General features: G+C 34.8%; 1 long non-coding RNA gene across 1 annotated transcript; it reads left to right on the top strand.

Moving 5' to 3' along the window:
* The first annotated feature begins 2,824 nt into the window (after positions 1-2,824).
* LOC127845123 (uncharacterized) lies at positions 2,825-13,253 on the top strand. Its single transcript, XR_008033070.1, has 3 exons — positions 2,825-2,963; positions 6,245-6,308; positions 11,682-13,253. It is a non-coding gene; the product is annotated as an uncharacterized LOC127845123 (long non-coding RNA).
* Positions 13,254-17,243: the final 3,990 nt, after the last annotated feature.

Below are 17,243 nucleotides of genomic sequence, written 5' to 3'. Positions count from 1 at the left end.
GCTGTGGCTAAGCAGGCCGATGCGAGAATGGCAGTCCTTGTAGCACGTCCCGCACATAAAGAGACTTGCAGTCGGTGGAAGGGCTGCGCGCGTTTTGAAGGCGTCTCTTTCGAGTTGCATGCTTGGATCTGCCTGCCTCAGCTACTTCGAAGCGACGTGTATTGACTGTCGCCAGGCATTGCAATATTCGGCAAGAGTCTTCAAAGTATCTGTAGCGATTAATCCTGTCTGATGCTCTTGATTAACGCTTCATTGATGGACAGATTTGTTCTAATGGTGGACTCAAGGTAGGAAAAGTCCCAATTTATGTGTATAGTCCCCGATCTTGCTGCATGTTATGTTGCAGGCATCCTGGTCCACGATGTTTGTCACTTTCATGCTGAAATAAAGCCGAAAGTTTGTATAAGCTTTAGCGAAGAGGTCTATCAGTTTCTGGAAAGCCTTCTGCGTGGAAAGCGCAGCATCGTCCGCAAACATCATCACTCTGACAAAGACTTTGGTCACTTTTTATGGACCGTATTCGAGCGAGGTTGAATGGTTTTCCAGTAAACTAAAATGTGAATGAAGATGCCATCAGTGGACGAGTCGATGTCATTCTTCTGCAGCACCGAAAAGAAGATGCCAAACAAAGTAGGTGCCTGCACAAAACTCTGATGGACGTTACTACTTATGGGTAATTTCGCGGATGATTACCCGTCGTAAACAACAGTTCATCTCATGTCATTATGGAAGGATACGACAATGCTGCGCAGCTTGTGTGGGCAGCCTATCGTCTTCAAAAGGCGGAACAGTCCGGGTGTGCTGACCAGGCCGCAAGCCTTTCTATGGTCGATGAACGCCACGTTAAGAGGCTTACCCTGTTCTCCTCATTTTTAGTGGAGTTGACGTACTGTGAAGATCATATCGGTGTTGAATCTACCGGCGCGGAAGCCACATTCGGACTCAAGTTAGATCCTCGCTGCAAGGTTCTGGGACGGTTGAGGAATATGTGGACAAAGACCTATTCAATATCGCGCAGGAAAGATGCCTGTGTAGTATGTACAGTCCTTCCAGTCCCCCTTGATCTTGCATAGAATTACCATGGTGGGATATCGTATATCATGTGGTACTGCGCCTTCCTCTAAGCACAAGAGCTGAAGATAATGCAGTTGCTTGGGTAGGGTGGTCTTTACGCCTTTAATGGCCTAAAGCAGATGCCGTCAATTCCTGGGATTTATCACAGCTCAGAAAGTACGTTCCTCCTTCTTTCAAAGGGCGGCAAGGGAGGCGTTGTATATGGTGTCCAATGACATCCCGCTCATGAAGGTATTTCAGGACATTCTCAAGGCTGGTAACAATATCCTCCCTGCGCCGACAATCCTCATTTCTTGCTTTGTTGATATGAGGCCGAACAGGAGGTTCGGAGCGATGTAGTTTGCTGGAAAGGAATCCCATCCTGCTGCATACAAGGGCATGATCTGAGTCTTTGTCTCCACTTTGGTAGCTGCGTTTTCCTGGTACGCTGCTCAGTAGGGAGTGTCTAGTGATGGCAAGGCCGAGCATATATTACCTTCGGGATTTGGGGTTCATGAAGACACCTTGTGCGGGGGTTTAGATTTGAAGAAGTTGATCCAGCAATCTATACCATCGACGTTTATCTTCCCAGTGCCACAATGTCAATTCAAGACGGCCATCACTGATGTTCTGTTCCAACTCTGGCGTGGAATCACCAAGGATCAGCCATGGAAAACCCACCCATGGAAAACCCACCAATCAGCCTTTGAAGCTGATCGTAGAAGTTGTCTTTATCTGTATCGCAAGTGCATAGATTCGGTGCATAGACTCCGAAGAGAGTGAGTAGGCCTGCAGCTGAGTTAAGGCGAAGGGTAGGGATGCGCTTCGTACGACCAGTGGTGGGTTTGATGGAGGCAAATAAGATGTTCTTATCAGCAAAACCCAGTTAATATTGACGTGGGTGATCTTGCTCCCCCTTCCTGAATAAAGTTTAGTTTTCTTTTTTGCGGAAATCGCTTCTTGATAATCTAGTATTTACGTGGGCGTCGATGCCAATTTTAAGTCTGGTAAGCTCTCTCTCCGTGATAACGGTCTTCCTGGAGTCAGCAACGGTGAGCTTATCAAAGTGCCCAGGGCACGTGGTTTTCACATTTAGCTTGCAAAAAGAAGTGCTGGAGACTTGTGAGCAGTTATCTGTGTTTTATCAGTTGCGTGTTTTTCATCCGCTTGTCGTTCATAGACACTGAGCTCCAAGCAACAAATGAGGCAGGCGGATAATTGCGGAGCAGAGCCTTATTAACTGGCTTCTGCCCGGCTTGAGGCGGGCGGTAGCTGACCAGTGGAGACATGGCGTTATCTCGCTCTGTTGGAGCAGTCCGTGGCATCATTACGAGTTTCGACTTATCACCCGTAACTATTGCCTTGCGTGTTGATTCCATCGCTGTTAGACGAAGCTGGAAAGACCTCTCCCGGGCGCAAGCCTAGGCAAGATAGAATGGGGTTCCAGGGTTGCCCATGCGTCAGAACCTCTCTCTCTCCACGCAGCTGATCGATCCAAAGGAAAGGTAGACAAATACAGCTTAGCACCAGCGTTGCCGCAGGAGTTGCCAGAACACAAAGCAATTCAGCATCCGAAGATTAATTCATACATATATAAAATACGTGTGATCGCCAAAAAAGGATTAACCAAGCATCATAATTGGAACGTACAAAGAAAGAAGTATAAAACTTTCTGTAAGATCTAGGTTAATGTTTGATTATCGTAACTGTACCTCTAATCGCATCACGCATATTCTTGTGTAATATTGTCCTCAGATAAATTCTGAATATTGTCCACTTAAGATTACAGCTTATGTACTTTTGGTCTTCTATGTTCTAGTTTAGTAACTGTGTTTTGATATCTTTATTAGCCAAATATTGAGTTGGTTTACAGCAGGATTAAATAGGATATTATTCAGGATGGCCGTATGGTAACTTTTGTTTAACATTATACAAAATAATTAAATAGATGCAACTAAGTACAAAAGTTTATTAGTATGCAGTTTATTTATTCAATTATTAATACATTATCGTTTGAATAATATAAGTGATTTTTTAGAAAATATTTCAGCAGGTCTGTATATAACTAATTTTGATCTTTTGAACAAGTAAAAGCAATTTAAAGTGTAAAGAACACATTTAAGTATTCCTAAACAATTTAAAACTAGTTTCTGTGCTGCTAACTAGATCTATAAATTATTATTCAACTTCGAACAGGTTATGGTTTCAATTTACATTACCACGTAAAATTAATATATTGAACTTCAGAATGAATAATTATTTAAATGTTGAAAACGATTGATTACCCGAGTGTGCACATATAAAGCCTCTGACTTTGAAATGAAATGCATGTTCATCAATACATATAGATGCAATTTGGAAGTGTGCAAAATTGTCATTAAATCTATAGCCCAGTTAGCAAGTAATTTATTATTTTTCAAACGGTACCGCTTTTAAAACCGAAAGTAGGATTCCTATAAGTATACGTCCATTTTGACAAACGCGATTATTGTTAAGTTTTAAAGCTCAGAAAAGACGGATTTCTACCCTGTAACCACCAAATATTCTAATTGTCATAGATAAAATTTAATTAATAGCCCAGTTAGCAAGTAATTTATTATTTTCAAACGGTACCGCTTTTAAAACCGAAAATAGGATTTCTATACGTATACGTCCATTTCGACAAACGCGATTATTTTTAAGTTTTAACGTGCAAAAAAGACGGATTTCTACCTTGTTATCACCAGATATATTCTTATTGGCATAGATAAAATATGTTTCTTATTTATACTTAAATTTACTTGGCCAAATAAGTTCTGTGGCTTTAAGTCATACATTCATCTATGCATTATGTTATCCTGATATGCGTTTAGTGAACTGTATCAAAACATATTGTCATAGAATATAAATACTTAAAACACGTTTTGACATTGTGTGATTATATAGTTTAGTTATAGTTGACTTTCATTTTAACATTTTTATGAAATCCGATATGTCCGAAAAATACTGCTTGCTGCACTGTTGTAAATAAATCATTATAGACAATGCTATTAATATGGCAATGTTTATGCATTTATATAGCACAAATTAATACAATCGAAATATTGAATGGTCAATATTTATTTAACAGCTCTAGTACAGATTTAACATTTCCATGAATAGATATGTTATAACATTAATTAAGGTACGCACTTGGAAACTTGGACACGTACAAACATTTGAACAAGGACAAATATCTCATGATAACTCTAGAGCTGCCTTAGTGTATTTAGTTACTTTATGCATATGTTTTATATGGTTAGTTGCTTTAGCCTATTTACATGTTTTTTTTTAATTTTCAATCACGTTAAAATATCAGTATGATGTGCACTTTGTGTTTTTCAGTTTAGTTGTAATAGCAAACTTTCATGTGACACCTTGCAAAAGCTCTTCGGCAATATTGAATCCTCTCAGACCCTGCCATATACCATCATACCACGCGCTGTCAAAGCTTTTCTTAATGTTGTGACATAGCTCATGTTGATGCTCTTCCGGCAGCAATATCTCGGCCTTCCTTTTTTAGCGGTGATGATGATGCTATTACATGACTTTTTAAATGAGGTTGATATTGGAATAATTCTTGCACAGCTTGAGGTTTGCTGTTTTGGGTTTAGAGATAACCAGAAATTGGATCCACGTCTTTGACCACTTATTCTCCTTCCAGATCTCCAGGCAGGTTGTCGTCGTTGCGTCAGTCGTTTCCTCTTCTCTTTGCTTAATCGGCTCGGAAGGCCCCCCGCAGATTTTTCTGCTTTTGGCTTGCTTTTGCTTGCTCCGCATCTGCCATAAGAATGGGCGGGCTAGCGTTGTCTGTGACCATTCTGAAGGAAACTGGGGTCTTGTTGAAGCGGGTAGTTACAGAGGTGGCTGCAGTATTCAATCCCCCTATTCAGAACTGCGGCACTCTCGACCAGGAGGTTCGAATCAAAGTCTTTTTTACTGGCCTATGATAGACAAGTGTTCGTGAGGGTCTTATAGATGCGGAAGGTCTTTTCGTTGCTGCTTGTGATTATCTCTTTGCCAATGTTGATACCCTGTTCCTCTATCCACTCATCCTTGGCCTCTTGTACCGTCTTTCTCACCTTCCTGTTTGATTTCTTGTATTCTAGTACAAGCTGGTGTACTGCTCTCGTTTTGTCATAGAGATCCATGAATTCGATCGTCATTTATGGCTTGTTTTCCATGCTCTATTTCCTAAGAGCTTTTTCGGCAAATGTAAGCTTGGCATCCTTGATGTTGTTGGTGATTGTATCGATGTAATTGTCTAAAAATAATTAGGGCTGCATATTTATCAACTGTGACATAATTTCCTCTGTGACCTTGAATATGATGCGCTCTTATTCTTTATTGAACAGCTCATCGTATTCGTAATATATGTTGCTGCGTAGAATTGTGTGAGGTCTCGATGGTATACGGATCAAAATAATCCAGCAGGAGAATGTGGTGCAACTAATGACGCCATTGACTACCTCGATGAAAACAGTCCCGTGGCGATGTTTAGAATTCTCCCCACGGAACCGTATCTTAATCCCGCCCTATGTTGATATTTCTTCGAAGCCTAGCCACCTTGTTACCTCGACCGATCCGATGATGTCCCAGTGATAGCGCTTAAGCTCGTCCAGAATACAGAATTTAAATAGTATTTGTTTAATGGAAATAAAAAACTAAACACATAATCTATATTATGGCATAGTATAACATAAATCAATTATGAAAACTAACATACAATCACATATATACGAGGACTCCTTGTGCTTATTAAACCAAGTTCCATTTGGTTTCGAAAACATAGTAATATTAGTAGCATATATTTTGATGACGGTGTTAATGGTTTACACTTATGTGTTGTTGTTTTTATTTCAACTGTATGGACAAGATATAACTATGTTAAGGTAGACGATAATAATGTTTGAACCATTTTAAATTAAAAATTACAAATATATTAATAACATCATAAAAATATTTTTTTTATATTGACAATTAATACCATCATTTTATGAGTTATGATTTACTACTCTGTTATGCATTGTTAAGGTTGTAATTTGAATAATTATTGTAATATTGACAACCTGATTTACAGAGTAACACAAAAAAACGTGGTATGCATGTTTTAATAGTTTGCAGTTTGTGCAAAGGTTCAGATTCGTTAATCACTGTGTGTAACATGTTTCAGTTGTTGCTGTAACGAACGTTGTATCAAACAATATACACCTCAATTTTACTGTGTCATTCTGTTGGTAAGTGTGCACTTGTGCACTTGTTTTTAAGTTATGACATGAGTTTCCTATACTTACCCAGCATCCAAAGTCCAGTGTAACAAACATGCTTATTTCTTCAATCTTTGATACTACTCTAGTTTCATTGCAAGCCCATATTATTATTTTATGCATGTTATATATCTTACTAATATTTTATAGGAATTATTGACGTATTGATGACCTTCAGTGACAGTTCTAATTATTCCTATATCAGTGACAAATTTAGTAATAAAATACTCATAATAAAGCAACACAGTTTAAATATTTCCCATATATGTCTCGCGTTTTATGAAAGTGCTGGCAGCGAATTAAAGACCAGCAAAACTAGTGGCCAACAGTTTAATTTTCGCTTTTTGGAAGAAAAGAGTGAAATAACTCAAATTTACTGAGTCCAACTTAGCAAACTATCGAATTTATTCAACATGTTAAACATGCAAATATAATATGCAAGTTTAGTTCAGATTGAATTTAAAATAAAGTGTTTAGGTAATCCATGCAATGTTAACGCATTTAGATCTCGTAATTATTTGAAGCAGGGGGGCATGCGTATACGGGAGCTTACCGCGCTTAAGTGAGGTTAGTTGGAACACAACTTCCAACATGGCGTCGTGTTAGTGTTTTTCGTGAAGGAGTTGCGGATATTTTCACCCGGTAAGACAGTTTATATTTATATTTCTTTTAAATGAATAAGCCCTTTCGGCTCTACGGTGTTTGTGCTACTTCGGTTTTTTGTTCCAATACCGTTGACGTCGGAATAAAAAAGTAATCGAAGCAAAACCTTCGACAAATTTGTTGTTTAATTTCTTGACCTTCGAGATGTTGGATGTTTGAATATCATTTTCTCTCATGATAAACAGTATTTGTGCATGTTACCAGTAATACATAACATGCATCACGATTGTTTTATTATCTCGACGCGTTTTTATGTCTATCAATTCATTCAATGCCGAAAAAAAACGGGTTAACGCCCCTTTTTAAAACTTACTTCCTTTTAAGCACATTTTGGGACCTGACTTCCAAATGATAAACAGCTTTTCCCAATATTAGAAGGTTTTATGCGAAAAAACTGTCGTGAATGAATTCCGCATTGGTGCGAATGTTTTGGAAAACATTTTCACTTGAGGAAATCAGGAGTTTTTTTTATTATTAATTGTTATATTATTAATTTTGAGCTCACCTGTTACGAAGTGACATGGTGAGCTTATGTGACCGTGTGATGTCCGGCGTCCGTTGTGCGTCCGTTCGTGCGTCCGTCAACAATTTGTTTGTGTAGACAGCAGAGACCACAGTTTTCATCCAATCTTTATGAAAATTGGTCAGAATATTTATCTTGATGAAATCTGGGTTGGGATTGTATTTGGGTCATCTGGGATTAAATACTAGGTCACTAGGTCAAATAATAGAAAAACCTTGTGTAGACAATACAGGTCACAGTTTTCATCCAATCTAAATGAAATTTGGTCTGAATGTACATCTTGATAAAATCTGGGCTGTGATTGTATTTGGGTTATCTGGTATCAAATACTAGGTCACTAGGTCAATTAATAGAAAAACCTTGTGTAGACAATACAGGTCACAGGTTTCATCCAATCTTTATGAAATTTAGTCAGAATGTTTGTCTTAATGAAATCTGGGTTGGGATTGTATTTGGGTCATCTGGGGTCAAAAACTAGGTCACTAGGTCAAATAATAGAAAAACCTTTTGCAGACAATAGAGGTCACAGTTTTCATCCAATCTTTATGAAATTTAATCCGAATGTTAGTCTTGATAAAATCTGAGTTGGGATTGTATTTGAGTCATCTGGGGTCAAAAACAAGGTCACTAGGTCAAATAATAAAAAACCTTGTGTAGACAATAGAGGTCGTAGTTTTTATCCAATCTTAATGAAATTTTGTCAGAATGTTTATCTTGATGAAATCTGGGTTTGGATTGTATTTGGGTCATCTTGAATCAAAAACTAGGTCACTAGGTCAAATCATCGAAAGACCTTGTGTAGACAATAGAGGTCACGGTTTTCATTCAATATTCGTGAAATGTGGTCAGAATGTTTATCTAGATGAAATCTGGGTTGGGATTGTATTTGGGTCATCTGGAGTCAAAAACTAGGTCACTAGGTCAAATAATAGAAAAACATGGTGTAGACAATAGAGGTCACAGTTTTCATCCAATCTTTATGAAATTTGGTCAGAATGTTTATTTTGATGAAATCTGGATTGAAATTGCATCTGGATCATCTGGGGTCAGAAACTAGGTCACAAGGTCAAATCATAAAAACCTTGTGTAGACAATAGAGGTCACAGTTTTCATCAGATCTTAATGAAATATGGTCAGAATGTTTGTCTTGTTAGAATCTGTGTTGGGAATGAATTTTGGTCATCTAGGGTAAAAAACTAGGTCTCTTGGTCTAAGTGTGAACCGCTATAGAAAGCGAAAGGTACATGAAAACCTACCAATCAAACAAAAAAGATAACGTCGAAGTACCACGCCAGTTAAACACACAAAACAATCACATATACGTGCAATGTAAGTGTAATGAGAAACAGAAAAGGGTAAAGCCGTTTCGATACAATTTAAGGCTGCTGTAACCAAATACTGCAATTATTACGATTCGGAATGCATGACGCAATTTGGAATACCTGACACCTACTTAGAAGATGCATATCAGTGATGTTTTTTATGCAAACTTAATTGTTTATTTAATACAATTACATTTGACGCGTTTTACCATAACGAGACTGATACATGTATGTGACTTTGATGTGACATATTTTGGACAACCTCCTTTTAAACCAGTTCTGAGTTGGCCACTATATTGTTTTGAGGGAATAAAGTATTGGTTCACGTAGAAAGATTTTTTCGTTTGTTCCTAACATTGCCTTCTAATCGTAAGCTATGTTAATATATGTCAAATGCATAAAGAATTCATTCTGACCCAAATCTTTTTTTTATCATTTATGTAAGTGCTGAATACAATTGAAAATGTATGCAGAGACATCGTAGGAAGAAATGACGTTACACAGATAATGGTTTATTTTCATAAAAAAGGTAGAAACAAGCCTCGTAACATGTACTGAACAAAACGTGTAATTAAGTAGCACTCATAGCAATTATATGTCAGATTTGTCTATGCAGAAATAATAAAATAAAACCAAAAAAAACACTAAATACATCAGCTGTACATTTTTTTATTTGCTGTTTTAGTCCGGCTCTGTTGAAGGACTCTTTCTTGCATATTCTACATTTAAACTAATGTGGTCCATGAAAGGGGCATAATATCCCAGTCCTCCGATAATTTTAAATTTCTTATTACAACTACTGCAACGAAAGATGCACTTATTATCGCCCTTTAACCTTCATCATCTGAAAAGAGGGTAAAAGAATGGTTAAAGAAAATTTCATATCAGAATAAGGTTGACATGTCATAAAATACATTTAATTAATTAAAACATTACTGAATAGGCTGATAAACATTCTATTATCTCGTACATCAGCCACCCCACAACCCATCTTCTTTAACATCGGTGAAATGATTCAGTTGGTCGGCAGGTTTTTTGTACAGCATTTTTATAATTCTACAGCAAAATGATTAAGAAAACACTTATATTGCACCTCAAAAAATGCTATAAAACTATAATATTGAAGTAAACATATAAACTTTATTATAGATGTGTAGGTATTTCGTGTCAATCTCTTTCACGTATGAAAGAGCTGTTAGTCATATGGAAGTCATGTACCACAATGTGCTTTAAAGGAAGTAAGTTCCAAAAAAGAGGGGTTAAACCAATAGTTTTTGGCAAAAAATTAGTTATAAGAGATAAAACGGCGTCGGAAAAATAAAATAATCATGATTTAGTTATATTTTACCGAATACGTGCGTCAATACTGTGTTTTATAAGAGAACATGATATTTGTACATCCCATTTCTTGAACGTTACGTAAGGAGACAACAGATTTGTGGACGGGTCCCTTCAGTTACTTGTTTATCCCGACGTCTACGATCTTGAAACAAAAACCGAGGGAAGCACAAACACCGGAAAGCCGAAAGGACGTATTCATTTAAAATAATTATAAATACAAAGAGGCTTACCGGGTGAAACTATTCCCTATTCCTTCAAGAAAACACAAGAAACGACGCCATTCTTGAAGTTTAGTTCCAACTAACCTCACTTCAACGCGGTAAGCTCCCGTATACGCATGTCCCCCTGTTGAAGGGGTTCCCATATTAACAGTAACTTTGTCGATTAAAAAAACATACCGTGGAGATAAAAACAAACGGCAAAATAATTGATAAGTTTGTAACTTTAAGAAAAACATGTTCCACAAATAAACAATTGGGTCGGAAGCAAAGACCGTGGCAGTAAGCACTCAAGACAGGGTCAATAACTCAATTATCCCATTACATATCCTGAATTTCACCATATTTTAGTCTTCAGAGGCTGTACTAAGAAGAGCTTCTTTTTGTTTTATAGTTAATACATATTTACGATCTTTATTCCGTCTAGTTTGACATTTATTTACAAATGTCCGTATAAACATAAAAACATGGTAGTTTAATACAAAATTAACTTTTTTTAAATTATCAATTTAAAACATACTCTATCGTTATAATAAATTTTTTATTCGAACGACATTACGAATAAAAGTGTAGATTCGTATTCACATATCACGTTTTTGCATTTTGTTTTCTGTCTGCATATGTACATTCAATTAAAAGCATCTAAAAACGCGTGTTTGGTTCATGATTTATTATTCGGATAGTGTGAGGTTGTGTCCTTAATTGATCATTTCAAAGGAGAAGACCACAGATTTGATCATTTAAAGTTCATTGTAAAAAACAGTAATTTCTCTTCTGATGTTTATGAATTTTTATTATTTCCTATTATATACACATGCGTCTTAAAGATAATATATCTATACACAATAAGTCCATTGGAAAATACACTTTCTAGACCATGCACAGCCAATTATTGACATTTATCAGGCGATGCTTTTATTAAAGGGTGTCAATTTGATATTTATATTAAATGACCAAATAACCAGTAACTATTATGCAGTATGCCATCAACGTACCAATCTTTCGGAGGTGTCCAATAAATTTTCGCTTTGATGGGGGGGGGGGGGGGGGAGGGGAGCCTACGGAGGTCTTGTTCGCATAATAAGTATTCATTGTATTTTGTTAGTTTAATAAAATACACGAACAAAATAATTATTAAACCATTTGCGATATTGCCTGAAATAGTGACATATTTAATTCAATCATTCAATTATAGTATATTTATCAAATATAAATCGCATCATTGTTTTTCTGTGTTTTCGCATAAAATATGTTACATTGTGTGTGTTTATTTCAGTTTGGTACAGTGGGCCTTATACTCTGGATAAGTCTGCATACAATAACAAAGGACAAGAATTCGGTGATATTAGCATCGGGTGCTTATACAGTTGAGAACATCTTGATAATGTTCATCTTCGTTTTGGTTCTAGTACTGGTCATTTTAATCAGCTTTTGTTGCTGTTGTTATTGTTTTTATTGTCGGTCAAATACAAACAGAGGGTGCTACGACCATCGCTGTGATTCTTGTGATATAGCATGTAGTTTAATTTACATGGAAACGTGCACAAGCAAATGTAAAACAATATGGACGTATACGGTAAGTGTTCGCGATTATCATGTTAGCTATAGCTTTAAGTATGCATCGAAACCGATTGTTTAAACGTAATATTCTGATATTAATCATGAATTTGTAAATGTGAGCTATTGTGATCCAAATATGTCTAGTGTCGGTTGTCATGCATAGTGCGGTTCAAATATGATCTCGTTGAAGCCTAATCAAGGATCCAAAATAAGCCACGCCTCAGAAGTCGCATGACATATGTAGAATTATATAGCAATACATGTTCAATACATTTTTCCATACAGCTACAAAATCCAGAAAGGTAATATTTACAATGCAATAAGGCATCATGATCATAAAAACATGTACTATCTGAAATACAAGGTCATAATCACATAGTGTAATTTGCTATTCATTTTCAGTTATGTAACTAAGAACTTGTACAGGTATGGACATTTTTTGTTTGTATGTGTCTTTTTTCCCTCAATCTGTAGGTAGTAATATTAAGAGGTAAAATATATATTTGCACTGACTTTGTGTTTTTCAAACTCTACCCAGATATTGTGTTATGCTTCTTGTATGCTGAGTGACACACCTATTTATTTAAAGCCTATTGATAACATACACAAGTAGTATGCATAAGCTCATTAGCTTGTTGGTGTTTTCATTTTGTTTGCATTTTTTGCTGTATAGTTATATACATGAGCATTAGGCATAAGCACATAGGCTTGTGTTTTTTTCTTTGTTCACATGTTGTGTTTCATAGTTACTCTGTTTGTATGCCTGTTTGATTGTTTGAACAAAGATATAATGTATTGTGTACATTGTTGTATGTGTATATGTATTTCCAGAAAAATCAATGTGCTATTTGTTATCATATTTAAAGGCATGGGATCTGAATTTAGTATTATCAAGCTTAACTTTACAATATGACTAGTGATCTGAAAATTGTCTCTTTAAATCATAACTTTAAGGTACCTTGATATTAAGTGTAATACTAATAATACATAACAATATACTATCTGAGATACAATGCCATAGACACATAGTGTAGTTAGTTAGTTCTTTTTTAATGAGGTAACTAAGAACTTTTACAGATATGGAAAATTATTGTTTGTGTGTTTGATTTTTTTCCCTCAATCTCTGGGTTGTAAAACTGAGAGGTTAAATATAACTTACACCGGCTTTGTGTTCTCAAACTCTACCCAGAAATTGTGCTATGCTCTTTGCATACTAAGTGACATACTTATTTACAACTTATTGATTACATACAGGAGTATCATTCATAAGCTTATTGGCTTGTGCTTTTTATGCATATGTTATGTTGTATGATTATATACATGTGTATTATTCATAACCTAATTGGCTTGTGCTTCTCTCCAAATGGTATGTTGTACAGTTATATACATGAGTATTATTTATAAGCTCATAGACTAGTGCTTTTTTGTTCACATGTTATGTTGTATAGTTATATACATGAGTATCATTCATAAGCTCATTGGCTTGTGTTTTTTGGTGTGCACAATTTGTGTTGTATAATTATATACATGAGTATTATGCATAAGCACATTGGCTTGTGTTTTTGTTCACATGTTGCTTTTTATAGTTGCTCATATGTTTTATTTTATTCCTTTTTTTCTATGTCTCTACTAGGGACAAGTCATTTATTGTGTTTTCTTCTTACTTTTGTGATTATCTCATTTTACTTCTTCAAGTCTATGGAATATTTATCTTTTTGTATTCCTAATTTTTGTTTTCTATTTCTATCCCTCCACCTACTTAAATGATTAAATTATGTACTTTAAATGTTAAAGGATTAAACAATAAAGACAAACGAATAAAAATCTTCAAATGGTTAGACGAAAAAAAAAAGTATATGCCTTTTACAAGAATGTCATTTGACACCTACTTTAGCACAAACCTTAAAAGATGAATGGGACGGAGAAATCTATCTCAGTGGAGAACATACTAATAAACAAGGCATTTCCTTTCTGATAAAAAATAATATAGGGGTCACAGTCGATAACTTTAAGGAAATAATAATTGGCAGACAAGCAAGTATAGATATCAAAATACACGAAACACAAATAACATTAATCAACGTCTACGGCCCTTACATAGACGATTCCACATTTTACGAAACATTACAATCCTTTATAATTAATAACCAAGATAGAAATATTATAATCGGTGGTGATTTCAATACTGTCCTGAATCCATTAATAGATAAAAAGAATGGAAACCTTTATACTCATACTAAAAATATAAACATTTTAAATAACATAATTGAAAACTACAATATGATAGATATCTAGCGTACAGTATACCCAAACGAGAGCAAATTCACCTGGCACTCAAACACAAAACCAACAATATTTTGTAGATTAGACTATTTTTTAATATCTGAATCTCTTTGCAACATTATTGACACTTGTAAAATAAAACCAGGATTTATGACTGACCACTCTCTAGTTGAACTTAAACTGCACAATATACAACCTGAAAGAGGCCCAGGATACTTCAAAATTAATAACAGCATCTTATTAGATACACAATATCAAACACAAATAAAACAGGAAATATTAAATACAGTTCAAAATAATAAAGATGCAAACCCAAACACCTTATGGGAAGTAATTAAAGGAAATATACGTAACACAACAATTAGATACACATCATTTAAACAAAAAGAAACACACAAACTTGAAACTGAAACCATCAAAACCATTGAAACACTTGAAAAACAATGGCATCAAACAAACACAAATGACACCACCGACATTGAAAATGAAATAACATTAAAAAAACAAATATTAGATGGAATCTATCATACACATCTCAATGGAATAATACTAAGAGCGCGTGCACAGCATGTTGAACACAATGAAAAGAATACAAAATATTTCGCAAACATTGAAAAACGTAGAAGTGAACAAAAAAACTGTACACAAATTAGTAGTCAATGGCAAAGATATAACAAACAGAACTAAAATACTAGAAGAACAACGTTTATTTTTCGAAACCCTCTATAAACGGAAAAAAATGTTGAAAATAACACTCTTTTTAAAAATACACATCACGCTTTAAACCAGGAAGAAAAAGAACTGTGCGACGGATTGCTTAATGAATATGAATAAGGATTAGCCCTAAAAGAAATGCAAAATAACAAAAGCCCAGGATCTGATGGCATCACAATCGAATTTTATAAAATATTCTGGAATGATATAAAAACACATCTAATTAATTCACTTAATTATTCATTTAACAACGAAAACTTAACTACGCTACAAAAACAAGGTATTATATCACTTATTCCAAAACCTGGAAAAAACTTAGAATCCTTATTAAACTGGCGCCCGAGTAGTTTACTAAACAATGATTATAAAATTGCAACTAAAAGTATAGCAAACAGAATAACAAAAATATTACCATCAATCATTTCAAAATCTCAATCTGGTTTCATAAAAGAACTTTACATTGGTGAAAACGTTCGTCTTATCCAATAATGCATAAACTATTTCAACAATTCAAATAATCCTGGTCTAATATTCTTTGCAGACTTTGAAAAGGCATTCGACTCGCTTGATCATTCATTTATGTTCTCTTGCTTAGAACATATGAACTTTGGTGAAAGTCTCATTCAATGGGTCAAACTATTCTATACCGATATTAACAGTATAATCATCAACAATGGCTTCTTTTCAAACAGTTTTAACATCGAACGAGGGGTTCGACAAGGATGTCCACTCTCATCATCGCTATTTATTATTTGCATCGAGTATCTATCACATCACATCCAATCAAATAAACACATTAAAGGCATATCACTAGAACCTGACGAAGAAATAAACAATCCCTATTTGCTGACGATGCAACTTATTTTTTAAATAACAATTACGATTCTTTCCATAACCTAATAGAGTCGCTAACCCTTTACGGAATGACATCGGGTGTTAAACTAAACAAAAGTAAATGTACTGTGCTACGAGTAGGTAAATTAAAACAAAGTAATGTTCAATATAAAAAAGAAATTAAATTTAATTGGACATCCGATGAAGCCACAACGTTAGGAATTACATTCACAAATAATGAAAAGGATACAGTTCTTAAAAACATAATACCTAAATTACAGAATTTTAAAAACTGCTTAAAATCATGGCATCATCGTAAACTTACACTAATCGGAAAAAACACAGTATTGAAAACGTTTGCACTTCCTAAATTAATATATGTTTTAACAGTTCTCCCAAATCCACCAAATGATGTTATTAACGATATAAAATCAGCAATATTTAATTTCATATGGGACGGTCAGCCTGATAAAATAAAAAGAACTGTTAATTCAATCTGTAGAAAATGGAGGTATCCAATTAACGAACATTGACTCATTCTTGAATGCAATCGAATGCAGCTGGGTTAAACGATACCTAGATTATACCAATACGAGTAAATGGAAATTATTCTACCAGAAAATCCTAAAAAAATATGGTGACTCCTTACTCTTTGAATGTAACATCAGCAATACTATCTTACATGAAATTGCAAACGAAAACATATTTCTGTCTGATGTTCTATCAGCGTTGAGTGATGTCACTCATAACTTAGAGACCCAAACCAGCAGTAAAACAATTTAAAAGAACAATAAAGATATAACTTCAAACAATAAGACGTTTTTCTATAAAGACTGGTTTGAACGAAGCATTAAATATATATGTCGACCAATTATATGACTACAGAATTAAGGATTTCTACTCTTTTAATATATGCTACATATACGGAATACCTTCAAATAATTTTCTGAAGTACTACACACTAATCAAAAGCATACCCATACATATTAAATCTGAAACCAATACAAATAATACACCATGTACTCAAACAACATTTGTAGAAAACATACTTGGAAGAAAAAACAAAACAAATAAAATATTTTACACACTACAAATTAAAAACCCTACAGAAAACTCCAAAATCCAAAATAAATGGCAAGTCCTTTTTGGAGAAAATGAACTTAATTGGAAACACATATTTACCATGCCATATAGAGCAACTATTGAAAGCACGCTGAGAAATTTTCAATATAAATACATGCATAGAATTATAGCTACAAATAAATATCTCTTTAAATGCAAATTATCTAACTCAAATCTGTGGGACTTCTGCAGTGAAAACATTGAAACTATAGAACATCTTTTTTGGGAGTGCAAACACATCCAGCCTATTTGGAATCAATTAATATCTTTTCTTGAACAACATCAACTAAACGTTAAACTATCTTTCTTTAATGTAAGTTTCGGA

This window comes from Dreissena polymorpha, chromosome 1 (assembly GCF_020536995.1).
Source record: "Dreissena polymorpha isolate Duluth1 chromosome 1, UMN_Dpol_1.0, whole genome shotgun sequence".
Taxonomy (NCBI): Eukaryota; Metazoa; Mollusca; class Bivalvia; order Myida; family Dreissenidae; genus Dreissena; species Dreissena polymorpha.
The sequence above is the reverse complement of the archived record's forward strand: the minus strand, read 5'-3'. Positions and strand labels throughout refer to the sequence as shown.